The sequence below is a fragment of the Eschrichtius robustus genome, chromosome 12 (assembly GCF_028021215.1).
Source record: "Eschrichtius robustus isolate mEscRob2 chromosome 12, mEscRob2.pri, whole genome shotgun sequence".
Taxonomy (NCBI): domain Eukaryota; kingdom Metazoa; phylum Chordata; class Mammalia; order Artiodactyla; family Eschrichtiidae; genus Eschrichtius; species Eschrichtius robustus.
Window position 1 is genome coordinate 76,829,283 of NC_090835.1, and position 15,020 is coordinate 76,844,302.

Here is a 15,020-nt window from a genome sequence, read left to right on the forward strand (position 1 = left end):
TCACTCAACACACCTTGAGAAGTGCAGTGGGTGGAGGGGGAGGAGTTGGGGGAGCGCAGGGCAAGTTACATAGAAGAGTAAGAGGAACTCAGGCAGGAGATCCCCAGGCTGAGGAGAAAGCATCCCCTCTGCTCCAGCCAGAAGCCGAGCAGGGGGGAAATGAAGGTCTCTGGAGAGGGGGAAGGCCTGGTGACTCTGCCAGCGCACGTCTGGATTGGGGAGGAAACCAGGGCTTCCTCATGCCCCAAAGGTCAGAAGGAGACATGGGCTATCCCTGAAGTGGGGTCAGAGTCAAGACCCCGGGTCCGGCCAGCTTCCCACCCAATACTCCTGTGTTCCCAGGCCCTGGCTGCAAGCTAACCTGGCCCAGTTCCCACGACACCAGCACTGCTGTCCCACAGGCATCAGAAGAGGGAAGCAGGGCTTTCTCAGAGCCTCCGTCTGGGATGGGGTCCATGGGCATGAGCTCCCAGCAGAACAGTCTTGAGTCTCTGCTAACAAAGGCCTGCAGGCAGGAGGAGCCGGATGGAGGAGACCCATCCTCGCCTCCAGGAGTTAGGAACCAGAGGCCGAGCCAGGCCCACTCACCACCACCAAATCCCCAAAGCAAGGCCTTGGGAGAGGGGACACGCTTGCACCTGACACTGCTGCAAAGTACAGTTGACCCTTGAACAATGCCCCCCGGGCGGGGCGGGCGTTAATATGCGTATAATTCACAGTCAGCCCTCTGCATCTGCGGTTCACTCGCATCCACGGTTCCTCTGCATCCGCCCAACCACAGACCATGTAGTACTGTAGTATTTATTATTGAAAATTATTCGCCTGTAAGTGGACCCGTGCAGCTCAAACTTGCACTGTTCAGGGGTCAACTGTACACTTAATTATTCAAAGCACCTGTCCGGAGGTTCTCCCTCAGTCTGTCGGGATCCAGGGAGGTGCTCACGCCCCGTGGAGTCCGTGGGGTAGCAAGGCAAACACCAAGTCATCATTACTGTGAGCTCTGCACGGGGAGGAGCCAGCCTAGAGCTGTGCTTTTTATTTTTTTGGCTGCGCAGTGCAGCTTACAGGATCTCAGTTCCCCGACCAGCGTTCGAACCCAGGCCCTCGGCAGTGGAAGCACAGAGTCTTAATCACTGGACCGCCAGGGAATTCCCAAGCTGTGCTTTACAATATTACTTGGGAGAAGGCTAGGGGGGGGTGGCCTTCCATAGGCCATACTCCCACTTGCCTCCTACCCCGGCCCCCAGGAATTAGACTCTTTCAGAGAGGATGCCTCTATCTTAGCCTGGTTTCCTCCAAGAGCGGGGCTTGCGGGGGCTTTGGACTGGAGTGTAGATAATTTATTTGGGAAGTGACCCCAGGGAGCAGGAGTGAAGGATGAGGGCAGGAGACAGAGCGAGACAGGGAAGGAGGGTCAGCCAACACCAGGAGGTTTTAGCACATTAGCTACCCCTGTGGGTGACTGGTGACCCGACAGGGACCTATTAAATAGCCTTAGGAAATGTATCTCAAAGCTCTCTGCCCAGGAGGGCAAATAGGGAAACATTTATCTGTTTGTCGGCTTCTGTCCCTCCATTGAGCAAAAGTGTCCCCGTGGGCTTCCCTTCTGAGGTGTGCACACCGGGGGACCTCAGCAGGTCTCAGGCATCCACAGGCTGAGGTTATCATGCAGGACCTCGGAGAAGCCTCAGGCGGGAGACGGGAGGCTCTGGGCCCAGGTGAGGCTGTGTCTGATGGCACCTGTGTGGAGGGGTCAGAGTCAGCGTGGGGCGCAGAGGAACTTGGACCCCAGGGTCCAGCGCAGGCCTCCACCTTGCTGCCTCCATCAAGCTGTCAGCACTATTAGCAGCTGCCTGCAGGGCCAGCTTTTGAGAGAAGTGAAAAATATTCTCCTGCAGCCAGAGAAAGCTCAAAGCTTGGCGTCCCAGCGTGGAAGTGGGCAAGTTCTAAGTACACAGCAAGGTTTCAGAGTTCTGCTCTGCTCCGTCCAGCTCAAGGACCAGTCTGGCTTAGCGCCTTAAGTGCTTCCCTCACCAGGGGGCTTAGGCCTGGAAGGAAGCAGAGTCCGTTCTGCCTGGAACTGCAGCCAGAGCCTTCCCCAAAGTGCCTGGCTTCTCCGGGCCCCCGCCCAGCCTCTCCACACGCACTTGTTTCCTGCCCAGCCAGCGGCCTCCCTTCACTTCTCCAGCATCTCGTTCGGGCTCCTCCACCTTCTCCCTGCTCAGTGTCTCGCTCTTTTGCTGGGCCGCACCCCCAGCTCCCTCCTTCCTACCCGCTGACCCCAGACATTGGCAGGGGCTGCCCAGGCCCCCCGTGGCTTGGCCCTTTCCGAGCCTGTTTGGGGCCCTGCCCAAATCAGCAATGACAAGTACCCACTCTTCCTTCTCACCGACACAAGGTGACCATTGTCCACCACACGAGGGAGGACCATCAGTGTTCACGCTGTGGCGGAGAAAGGATGTTTACCCAGGGTGGTGAGCACCGCCTCACGCTGCGTCCAGCCACTCCACTCCGTGTCACATGCAGGCCAAGCCGGCACCTCACCCAGGCCCACATCAAAGTTAGAGGAAACAGGCCTGCAGGGCACGGAACGGGCAGGCGGGCTCAGAAGAGGCTCAAAGGCTCAGAACAGACTCAGGATGGGCCCACAGGTGGCCCACGACTTGCGGAACTGAGGCTCTAGCAGGTCTTTCCCCTGTGGGTTCCCTCTGCTCAGGCCCTGAGACACTCTCCTCCATCCCATCCCTCCTTCCCACCTCCTCATTTAATCCTGACTACCCTCCCCACGGCGGGTGTTATGATTCCCCTTTGACAGATAAGGCCACTGAGGCTCAGAGAGATTCAACAGCTTCCCCACAGGGCGGGAAGAAGAAGGGAGGATGGAGAGAGGGAAGGAGGGGACGGAGGGAGAGGAGGGAAGGAAGGAAGAGGGAGGGAGGTCCGCATCAGCACCACTTCTGCAGAGAACCCTAGGATGGCAGAGATGGGAGAGCCAGCCCTGAGGAAGTTTCCAGTCTTCCTGGAAGAAATTCCAGGATGATAAATTGCTCAAGGTCACATGGAGAATCCCCCACTGAGCTAAGGCTTGGGGGTTTGGATCCTGGGGTGGGGTGACCTCGTGGTCACCCTCTGCAGAATAGAAGGAGGTTCTCAGCCAGGACATGCCCATCCTGGAGGCAGGTTGATGCACAAGATCCTATGCCTGGCCATTCCAGCCTGCAAACTTGGTGGGGGGCACACAGAGAATGGGGGCACTGCCAGTTACTCCAGGTGTTTTTTCTGGCTTTGCCCCCTACCTTCTGCCCACACCCTAGAGTCCTGGGCTGGAGCTGAAGCTGGGCCAAGGCCCGTGAGCTTGGAGGGAAGCTTTCCAATGGGAGGTGATGTGGAGAGGAGCTGAGGAGCGGGTGGGCATGGCCTCCCTGGATGTTCAGCATTCTAGAATTGGCGAAGTCCTTCCAGCTCAAGACCTTGTGTCTATGGAGTCTGAGATATGTTTCTCTCCACACCCCCTAGGGTGTCCAGAATCCTACCATGCTGGAGCGAGAAGGACCTCTGAGACCAGCCCTCTAAGGTTTTTATGGCTGCAAACAAACCATTCCCCAACATAGTAGACTAAAACAGCAATGGTTTCTTAATTTCTCACATTTCTGGGGTTTGTCCTGGCTGTCCTGCAAGTCTCACCTGGGATTAGGTCATTCGATCAGCTGTATTCAGCTGGAAGGTCCAAGTGGCCTCGCTCACAAATCTTAGGCCTCCACGCCACCTGCTGGGCCTCCACTCTCCTCCACTTAGTGTCTCATCCTCCAGGGCCTCTCTCTCCCAGAGAACAGCCTAGACTTCCTTCCAGTATGGCGGGAACTAAGTGGGAAGGAGGGAGAGAGAAAGGGAGAGAAGAAGGGAGGGGAACCACTAGGCCCTTCAAGGGCTAAGCTTGGAACAGGCACGATTTCGCTTCTGCTGCGTTTTTTCCATCAAAGCAAGTCACAAGGCCAAGCCAGATTCAAGGGGAGGGGAAGTAGACTCTACCTCTTGATGGTAGGAGAAGCAAAGAAGCTCTGACTATCTTTAATCCATCGCAGGGGGGCCGAGTTTCACCAGAGTCAGGAAAGTCAGGTCAGAGCCCAAGTGGCCTGATGGAGACTTGGGCACTTAGAGATGGATGAGGCCCCACCCCTGCCCCCAAGACTCTCTCCCATCAGCCCCCAGACCATGACTTTCCCCAGTGCTCTGTCCATGGTGACCCTGGAGACCTGGCCTGCAGGAGGAAGGGCTGGGGTCGAGGCTGCACAGGGAGGTGGGGAGGGCTTGGGCCCCTCTGTACCAACTGTTGAGGTGTCTGAAGTTGGTTTGGGGGGTGGGTCTCTCTTTGTTACAGGATGTGGGGGGAGGGCACCTACTCCTTGCAGAAACCGACCCCACGAAGGCTCTGGCAGGGACCAAGCTCGGGGAGGCTGAATCGTGGGGACAGGGCAGGCTCTGCTTATCTCGATGTCCTGGGGGCCTAGTCCCGGAGGACTCCAGGTCCCCCTTTTCTCTTCTTCCAGGTGTCCTTTGCACAGTAGCTGGTCTCAGCAGGCCCAGGCATTGGGCAGCCAAGTCGGTCCCTGAAGACCCCCAACTCCCACCCCTACCCTCCTGGCTTTCATCTAACTTATTCATGCAGCCATCTGACAGCTACTTATTGAGCACCGGCTGTGTGCCAGGTGCTGTGCTAGTCACTGGGGCTCTATCAGTGAGCAAAATAAACAAAATCCCTGTCTTCCTGGAGTCCAGATTTGAGGCGAGGGAGAATGTTTATAGATAATAAACAAAATAAATAAGTAAATTACAGAGTGCCGCATTCATTTCCTGTGGCTGCCATAACAAATTACCCCAAACTTGGTGGCTTAAAACACCAGAAATTCATTCCCACACAGTTCTGGAAGCTAAGAGTCTGAAATCAAGGTGTTGGCAGGGCCACTCTCCCTTCACAGGCTCCAAGAGGGGAGAATCATGCCTCTTCCAGCTTCTGGTGGTTCCTGGCAATCTTTGGAGTTCCTTAGCTTGTGGCAGCATGCCTCCAATGACCACCTCCATCTTTACGTGGCCTTCCCCCCCATGTCTCTTTCTTTTCCTCTTCTTTTAAGGACACTAGTATTGGATTTAGGGTCCACCCCAAATCCAGGATGATCTCATCTCAAGAACCTTAACTTAAGCACGTCTGCAAAGACCCTATTTCCAAATCAGGTCACATTCTGAGGTTCCAGGTGGACCTCAATTTGGCGGGGGTGGGGCACTATTCAACCCACTATAGTCATATTCACAGGTTCCAGGGGTTTGGACGTGGACCTACCTTTTGCAGGACCACTCTTCCACCCACTACAAATATATTAGAAGAAATAATTTGAGGTTATTTGGAGAAAAATAAAGCATAGTAATATAGAAGGGAGGGTGTAGGTGCTGGAGTGGGAAGGGCAGACTGCAGTATTAAATAGGTGGTCAGGAAAACCTCACTGAGAAGGTGATATTCAAAGACCTAAGGAAGTGAGGGGGTGAGCCATGTGCATGTCTGAGGGGAGAAGCATCCAGGCAGAGGGAACGGGCAGTGCAAAGGCCCTGAGGCAGGAGTGTGTCCAGCAATCTGAGGAATAGGGAGCTAGAGCAGAGTGAGTGGGGGGGGGGGGCAGAGTGGTAGCAGAGTAGGATCACATGGGGCCATGTAGGTCACAGGAAGGACTTTGGCCTTGACTCTGAGGAGAGACAGGAACTGACTTTGTTGTCACAGCATCACTCTAGTTGCTGGGCTGGGCATAGACTGTAGAGGGCCAAGGACTGAAGCATAACTCAGCTGCCCACTTCCCGCCCCCACCAAGGCAGCCCCCGGGCAGCAGGCCCTCCTTAGCTCTGCAGTGGCTTCCCAGGACTCTGTCATAGAGAGGCGCCTCTGATCCCCTGCTGCCGGACCCCCCTGCCTGCCCACAGGGCTCAGGTTTCCTCTTGTCAGCTGTACCCACCAGAGCCTGGAAAAGTCAGCTTTCCAGAAAGATTTCATCATTTTCCATTTGGAAAAATTTGCTGCTCCCACCACTCCCTCCCCTGCTCCCGAGGCTGAGACACTCAGGAGCTCAGAGGGGCCATGGGCAAGGGCACACGGGGCTTCCAGCCTGCCCCATGGCAGCCTGGGACCAGACTACCCCATCCCCCCACTGGCCCGACTTCCACCTGGGGGACCCTTCCCCCGTGTCCTCCATGGACTCCCCCAGTCATAGTGCTCTGCCCTGGCACCTCTGCCGCCTGCTAAGTGGGTGGGCACTGGGCAGAGGCACTGGAGAGGGCTGTGGAGGAGGGGAGAAGGGTTGGGTGTCCCCCTCCGGGGCTCCCTCACAGAGGCTGAGCCACTGCTGGGAACCAAGCACCTGCCTTCATATCTAAGGTAAGTGGAAACTTCCCTTAGCATCTCTGGACCCCAGCGTCTTCTCCTCCATAATGTTCCTCATTCCCATTGCCATTGTGGGGCCCTTTAACACAGAGCCTGTCAGTGTTTGCAGAGCCTGTCAGCATTGGCAGAACCTGCTGTGGTTTGCAGAGCCTGTCCGTGTTTGCAGAGCCTGCTTGGTCACGGAGGCTGTTGCTATTTACTGAGATTGTTTCCTTTGTTCCTCCAGGCAGCCCTTACCCATTGCACAATGGTGGCTCATAAAGTTACCTCTTCCTCCCTCTCCTGCCCTGCTTCACACCCCTCGCTGCGGTCTCCCCAAGGATCCACAGGGCATTTCCCCAAAGGCCCCAAGACTCAGACCTCCAGAAATCTCACAGCCAATCCACACTCCCCAGTGGGACCATATAAGCTGAGGTGTGGGGGGTTGGAGGAGAACAGAGGGGCCACCCCCTTCTAAGCTGAAGTCCTGAAAAGAACATACAATTTGAAGCCAAGTTGACCTGGGCCTCTGTCACTTCCTAGCTATGGGGCTTTGGGCATCCTCTCAAGTTTCTGAGACTCAGTTTCCTCATCTATAAAATGGGGCTGCATTAAGACATGTGGCAGTGTGAGATTCACCTGATATAATGGGTAGGAAAAATTCGTGAATGAAAAGCGCCTGTGTATGCTGGATGTGGGGCTTCCTTCTTCCACAGAACATCTCCAAGGGTTAAAGAGGCCCTGGGCATTCCTGTCATTAGCTCTGAGTGGTGAAAATAAGCCCACAAGGGTCTATGGAGGGAGTTCACCTCACCCAGGCCCTGGCTGAGAGCAGAAATCTGTCAGAAACTTGGAGAGAGTCAATGCAGGAGCCCTCGGCCACTAGCCCTCCTTCTCCCCCACCCTCAATGCTTTTGACAGTGAGTAGGAACTGAAGGGACAGGTCTCCCCTAAGGTAGGGGCTATGCCTCCCCCCTTAGACTACAGCTCCCTGAGGCAGGGCTGTGTCCCCCCTCAGACTGGGGTTCCTGTCCCCTCTCAAACCCCAGGATGGCGATCTAAGCATCAACCTCTCCAACAGTATTCGTGCACCACTGAGTGACCACCCAAAGGAACAAGGTGTTTGGACCTGACAGACAGAGGCACAGGGCGGGGTGGGGTCCTCCTGAGGAAGGAAGTGCTGATAAAAGGTCACTTCTCTGACCACTTGGCTCAGGACAAACTAGAGCTGTAATCAGAGAATTCAGTTTGGAGCCATCAGCCAGCTGGCTTTATTAAGTGCCTGCTGTATGCAAGGCCCACTGGCAGGTGTTTTGGGAGAGACCAAGAGGATCTATATGCAACGTCTGGGCTGCTGGGGAGACAGGCCTGGGCACTGCCGGGAGTTGAGCACTGGGGTGGCCGCACAGATACAGGGGTCTGGGAGAGAAGGGAGAAGTGGGAGATGCAATCGAGCAGCCTCCTTAAAGGAGACCCTCCTGGGACCAATTCTTGGGTCCAGGTTGAAGAAGGTGGACCTGTGGCCTCAGAGCTTTGGCCCTTGGGGAACCCCTGAAGGCCCCTCCCCATCCCACCCACCCCTCTCCCCACAGCCCTCAACTTATCTGGCAGCCTTGGTCCATGTTTTCCCAGGAGCTGGTCCTCCCCCATCCGCTGGGGCCCACCCAAGGCTGAGCCCTCTCTCTCCTCCTGCTCCTGCCCAGCAAGTCCTGGCTGGGCCAGGGGAAGCAGGGGAAGGAGCTCCCTCAAGATCCTGCCGAGGGCCCCTTGGGATCCAACTCCTGGCTCCTGAGTCTCCCACCCTCCACCCTGAATCCCCCATAGGCTGGAAATGTCTCACAAGACAGGTAGCTGGGATGCTCTAGAGATGGAAGGAGGAGCCCCAGAGGAGACCTCTCTTCCATCCCCTGCCCCGACAAGGGGCAGTCACACCCAAAACCATCAAAGGAAGCAGATGCTATAACCCACCAGGAATGGTCTATAACCCAGACCATTCCACTTTTGCTCACTGCTAGCAAGTTGAAGCCAGCTTATTTCTCAGCCCTGCCCGGACTCCTGAGCAATGAGGAGCTGGGGCTCCTCAGAGATGGCTTCACTCTGGGGCCCCTAGAGGTAACGATGATGAGGGAAGGTCAGTGTTGACTCAGCCTCAGGGATCCCAGTCTGATGGGGGAGACATAGCCCTGCCCTCTAGAATATTCTACTCCAGTGGGGGAAATAGAGCCCCTGTCCTCTGGCAGCCCCCAGACTGAGCAGAGAAACGCAGCCCCTGTCCCTTCAGGGTGGTCTGACTCAGCCTTGAATACCTCCATCCTCATCCAGGGAGTAAAGACGCAGAGGTCACCATCTCCTGCCGTAGGTAAGAGTCCTTCCCATCCCCACCCCAAAAAGGACTAAGGATAGGACAGGCACAGAGCAGGAAGGGAACATAGAGACCTGTGTCCCAAGTGGTCACTGGCTGGCAGGCCCCTTCATTGCCACCTGTGAGGCCCAGGCTCTCGCAGAATCCTGCTAAAAAGCATCCTCTCCATGCAGGAATGGACCTCGGGGGTGGCCTTGCCCTGTCCCATCAACCCCTTCCCTCACCACAGACACTGATAGTGCTCACAGACAGGCCCGCAGGATGAGGGAGCAGGGGAGGCCGATAAGTTGACCTTCCTCCAGCTCCTGTTTTGGCTGGAGGGCTGGTGGGCTGTTTGATCTGAGGGCCCAGGATGGACAGGGGACCCTGTGTGGGAGGGGCTCCCAGGCCCAAGGCCCCAGTGGGTTGGGCCAGCCCATCCCCTGGCAGGAGGGCGAGTGCACCAGAGCCCCTGCTGAGGTTCCCTACTGCCAGTTCATGGCTTCTCTCAACTCCTCAGGATACCCACTTCACTACGTGGTCCCCGCCCCAGGAGACGCAGACAGAGGTCCCCTGAACCTCCCCAAAGCTTCCACCACCCACCAAGTTCCCTTGGGCTCCTGTTATTCTCCTACCTAGAAACCTTGCCCCCAGCAACAGGGAAAAGAGAAGGAAGGATTTGTGTCCCCAAGTGAAACTAATGGACAGAGGCTGGCAAAGATCTCTCCAAACCCTGTCCACCCACTGCTCAGTGGCAGTGCGGTCGAGTGATAATATCCAGGGAAGATCATGTTCAATTTGGGGGAGTGGAACATGATCTGTGTATTAGATAATTATAGGAAATTGTTTGTTTTGTTCAGCGTGAGAATGGCTTGCTAGTTTATATAGAAAATTGGGTTAATTTTTGAGAGATGCATTCCGAAGTGATTAGAGGTGACATGTCATAATGTCAATAATTTACTTTCGGATATTTCAGCTCCCCAAAACAAGAAGCAAATGTAGCAAAATGTTCATTGTTCTATCTCGGTAATGGGTGCTTGCAGGGTCATTGTACTATTCTCTCTACTTGTCTGAATGTTTAAAGTTTTCCACAATAAAATATCCCCCCAAAAAATGAAAAAAGAAAAAGGAAACACTGTACCAACCTGAATTTGAATACCAATGCTACCACTTTCTTGCTGTGTGACCTTAGGCAATTCACTCAACCTCTCTGAGGCTCATTCCCTCTACACTTAAATGGTACAACTATACTCCTCTCAGTAGGATGTTGTGAGGATTAAAACATAGTAACTAATGGGGAACAATGCCTGGGACATAGTAAGTGCTCAGTTAAAAACGGTTATTTGTGAAATGAATGGAGGGGAGGCTGTCGAGAGGAGCTGTCTTCTCAAACTCTGAACCTCAGTTTCTCAGCCCTCAATAAGCAGTAGTTAATGATATTACTTAGGTCAACAGCATCGTGCCCAGCCCATAATCCATGCCAGGGGTCGTGTTGGATGCTGGGGAAGAGAGAAGGCTGGGGGGTACTCTTTTTTTTTTTAATAAATTTATTCATTTTGCTTTATTATTTGTTTTTGGTCACATTGGGTCTTCGTTGCTGCGCACGGGCTTCCTCTAGCTGCGGCGAGCAGGGGCTACTCTCTCTTGGGGCGCGCGGGCTTCTCATTGCGGTGGCTTCTCTTGTTGCGGAGCATGGACTCTAGGGGTGCGGGCTTCAGTAGTTGTGGCACGCAGGCTCAGTAGTTGTGGCACGCAAGCTCTAGAGCACAGGCTCAGTAGTTGTGGCGCACGGGCTTAGTTGCTCCGCGGCATGTGGGATCCTCCCGGACCAGGGCTCGAACCCGTGTCCCCCACACCGGCAGGCAGATTCCTAACCACTGTGCCACCAGGGAAGCCCCTGGGGGGTACTCTTAATAGGACCAATGGACACCAGTTCCTTACAAGGAGCCCTGAAGTTAGTGGACACCCTCCCCATTTGGTACCCAGCTCAGGAACAGAGCAACCCCTGCTTTGGCCATATCCAGTCACTCAGCTTTGAGAACAGTCAGGGCTGCGGGATCAACCCCTCAACATCCACCATGGAAGAGCACAGTGAGAGGTGAGAGCCCCATTGCGAGGACAAGGGCAGCGGGGCACGCAGCGCGTAACGGGAGAAGGCCAGCGCTTTCCTATTCTGGGAGGCAGGAGGCAGCAGGTGGCTGGCTGGTGCTGAGACATGTGAGCGCTCCTGTCAGGACGCCATGTGGCCAGCAGCAGGGAAGCCTGGATCTGCCACGCATGGCCTAGGCCCCAAGTGAGCCCACCGGCCAGGAGTACTTGTGGCCAATGGGGGAGGGAAATCTGGTTTCTCCATCACAGGGGCGTTCTCCCTAACACAGCTCAGGAGAAAAAGCCTTCCTAGAACCCACCCACCCCCAAATTCCCCAGGGAAGCAGGCTCCAGGGCCTGGATGTTCTGAGGCGCTTGCGGTCTGAATGGGGAGCTACAACATTTGCACTCCAGGAGCTCCTAGTCTGATGACAGAGCTTCTGCCCTGAGGAAGCCCCCAGTCTGAGGGAGGAGATACAGCCCCAGCAGGCGAGGGCTCCAACTGAGGAGGGAGGCTGGCCACAGCGGAGGTGCAGGGGCTGGAGTGCTCCATTAGGCTGGTGGCAGCCCACGATGTTGCAGGTTCCTTTGGGAGCCTGGTTATTTTGGGTGGGCAGGAGGAACAGGCAACTTCCCAGATTAAAATAGCCTTCCCTGGGTGTCATTCCTGAGACAGGCACAGTTCCCAGCTGAACGCTTGTCACATGGCTGTGTTCCTCCTGCCCCTCCCAGGCGGGCAGGGCAGGGCCTGGATGGTAGTGCTACCCAGGGAAGCGGGGCAGTGCAGGGAGCAGAGATGAGCCTTGTTTCCTAATCAGGGCAGTGTGGGAATGCAGCTCTGGTCTCCAGGGCCACCAAAAACTGCCCATCACTTGCCCAACTCCTCCTTCCTAAAGGGGCTGCCAGCCCCCTCCCTCAGGAAGCTTTCCCACGCTGACTCCAGCTGTATGAAGCCCTCTGGCTCCACCTGCCTCCCCAGTGCTGTGGCCAGTCAGTAATTTCCCGAGGTCAGGGGCTTCCCTTCCAACTGGGGCTCCCTGAGGACAGGGCCGTGTCTCCCCTCAGACCGGGGCCCCCCGAGGACGGGGCTGCGTCTCCCCTCAGACGGGGGCCCCCTGAGGGAAGGGCTGTGTCTCCTCACCACCCTGTTTCTGGTCCAGTGGGAAGAAAGTTGACCCAGGACTCGAGAGCCCTGGATTCTATGTGACTCTGGCATCACTTTGCCCTCAAGGGCAGTAGCCTGCCACACATGGCTCTTAAGAGCAGAGATACTCTGGTCACAGATCCAGTTCCAACCCCAGCCTGGACACTTCCAGGCTTCATCACCTCAGGTCACTTACTCACCCCTATGACCCTCCACAGGGTCGTGAGGGCAGCAGTAGCTCCTGCCCCCCCCCCCCCGGCAGGTGGTAAGGCTTAAGTGAGATAACGCACAAGAGATTTGGCACAGTGCCCGGCAGAGGGTAGGGAAAAGGTGAACCAAAGAAAGGCGTAGCGGTCCCATTCTCAGGCCACTTGTGGGTTGGGCAGAGCCCTAGGCTCCATGACCCTGGAGTCCGGGGCCAAGACTGGCCCTGGAAGACCACAGAGTGACCTAGGTCACCAGCCAGGCCAGGGCTATGCTAGGATTCTGACCTGCAGTTCTAGGAACAGGACTCTGCCTGACTCCGTGATAGCGCTTGCTCGCCCTTCCCCCTCTCCAGCTCTCCCTCTGGCCACCCAGCTCCAGCTGTCTTTGGTCCCTGTCCCCCACTACGCCCCCTGGTTTTCCCAGCCCCTCTCCCACCTTGTGAAGACATCCAGCTATCCCGTACGTGTGATGTCTGGCGTGGCGTGACCCCTCTGAGCTGGGCAGGGGACTGGGGCCAGGCCCACAGAACATAAATATGTCCTGGGAGTTTACATTGTAGGGACCAGGAGTACACACCAATCAGCCGGCTGCTGTCCCTGTTTATTCCCTGGGGGTTCATGGCCAGGGCGGGGGCAATCCTCAGGTGGCTGCAGCTGTGTGGATATCAATATACCAGGGACCCCAGAAAAGGCTGCAGGCCTCCCAGGCCCACCCCCTCCCGCCATGTCCCAGCTGCCCTTCCCCTCCCGCCCCCCATGGACCACACCACGGTGCACGTGGGAGTCTGAGCACAGAGTGGCCTTCCCAAGCTTGCGGTGAGGGACCCCTTGGCCCTCCTCCCCTTTGGCCCCCACCCTGCTCCAGGAACCCAGATCAGACCACAATGTGTTTTTTCAGGTCAGGCCAAGCTAGACCTCACTCGAGCCAATCATTATTAAGACTGTCCCTGGAACTTTCCCAGGGTGTTTAACTTTTCTGAACACTTCCCATTATCACTCAGCATGTTCACCGACCTACTCAGGGAAGCAGGCTCTGCTAGGATTGTCCATTGTCTGCATGGGAAGGTTGAGCCCCAAGGGTATACTGGCCCTGAGTCCCATCCAGAACTGTCTGTGGCGCCTGTGCTCAAGACAGACAGAGATGATAGTCTCACAGTGGCCAGCGTGGTGATCCACTTTACAGATGAGAAAACTAAGGCTTGAGGTGGATAAGTGACAACTTGCCCATAGTTGCTTCGCTGATGAAGTCAGGATGCAAACTCAACTCTGCCTGGTTCCAACTTCCCCTCATGGTCCTTCCCAACCCACCACACACCCCTTACCCAGAGATCTCAGGCACCTTCTGGAAGCAGGTAGGGAGACAGTTCTCAGAAAGGTTCAACTCTTCCTTCCCTCCCAAGATATTCATATTGCAAAGTCAGAGTGTATCCAGTAACATATTCATTTTCATTGACAGCACAAAGCCTGTGTCAAGCATTGGCAGGAGGAAGGACTAATAATAACAGCAACAGCAATAGCTAGTGTTTCTTGAACACTTGCTGTGTGCCTGCTTCTGCTCTAAGTGCTGTATATACAACAACTCAGGGACCCCTCACCACAACTCTATGAGACATGGTATTATTAAATCCAATTTACAGTTGGGAAGACAAAGAGACCTGGCTTGTCCCAGGTCCCACAGCTAGAAAGTGTCAGAGCCAGGAGTGGGACCCAGAGCCACCATGCTCTGTGTAGGATATCTGGGTGGAGGCGGCCTTTAGAAAGCAGTTTAAACAGTGTGGGTGTGAGTACACAGACACACACACACACACACACACACACACACACAGCAACCAGGGAGGGGACGGGTGAGGCTGAGCCACAGTGTACAGAAGTAACCTGAGTAATGCAGGGTAGATTAAGGAAAGGTTCCTGGCAGAGATGGGTTGTGTGTCAGGGCTTAAAGGAAGTGAGAGATATAGACCATTCCCAACGTGTGGGACCCTGGGCAGAACTAATTTCCAAAAGGTTTTGAACACAGTAGGTACTGAACACGTGTTCTTGGAGCGATGGAGTGGTGATAACGCGGTGGCTGTGATGGAAGGATCGGCGAGGAGAGCAGCGTGGTGATGCTGAGGATGATGGCAGTGATTTTGTGATAGAGGAAGTGACAGTGGGAAGGAGATGGAGGTGTTGGTGATGGTGGTGGTGGTGATGGAGATGGGAATAGAATTCGTGATAGAGGCAAAGACATAAAATCCACTTCCTTTACACTCTTGTACAGCCCTTTATAGTTTTACACCAGCCATCACACACTCCTCATCCTCACAGCTAATTTTGGGAGGGCATTTTTATCTTCCTTTTATAAATGATGACAATGAGCCACAGACAAGTCACATTCTGCTTGTCCAAGGTCACAAGGCCAGGAAGCTAGGCCAGGGTCTCTGCCTTCAGGGCCCCTCCCCACTTGGAGTGGGGGGCCAGGTCAGCATCGTGATGCCGTGAGTGGGTAGCGAGGCAGAGGCCCTCCTGCGCTCCCAACACAGAGGGCTCAGGGGTCCTCGGTTTGGGGGAGCAGGGAATAGCAGGACTGGGTTACAGAGGAAGCGGTTCTAATCCCAGTCCCATCACCCACATGCGGTGACCTCTGGGCGGCAGCCAAGGCAGATGTCAGCTGCCAGGTGACAGCGGGCCTGTGGGGCAGAGCCAGGGCAGCCTGGCGGGAGCCCCACACACCAAGAGGATGAAGTCAGGGGTGGGAAATAATCCTGGAGTCAGAGGAAGGCTTGCTTGGGGGTGACATTCCTGGAAAGTTCTGCTGTGATTGGCTTGAGGTTGGGCCTTCTGTACAGGCCTTCCCAGTCA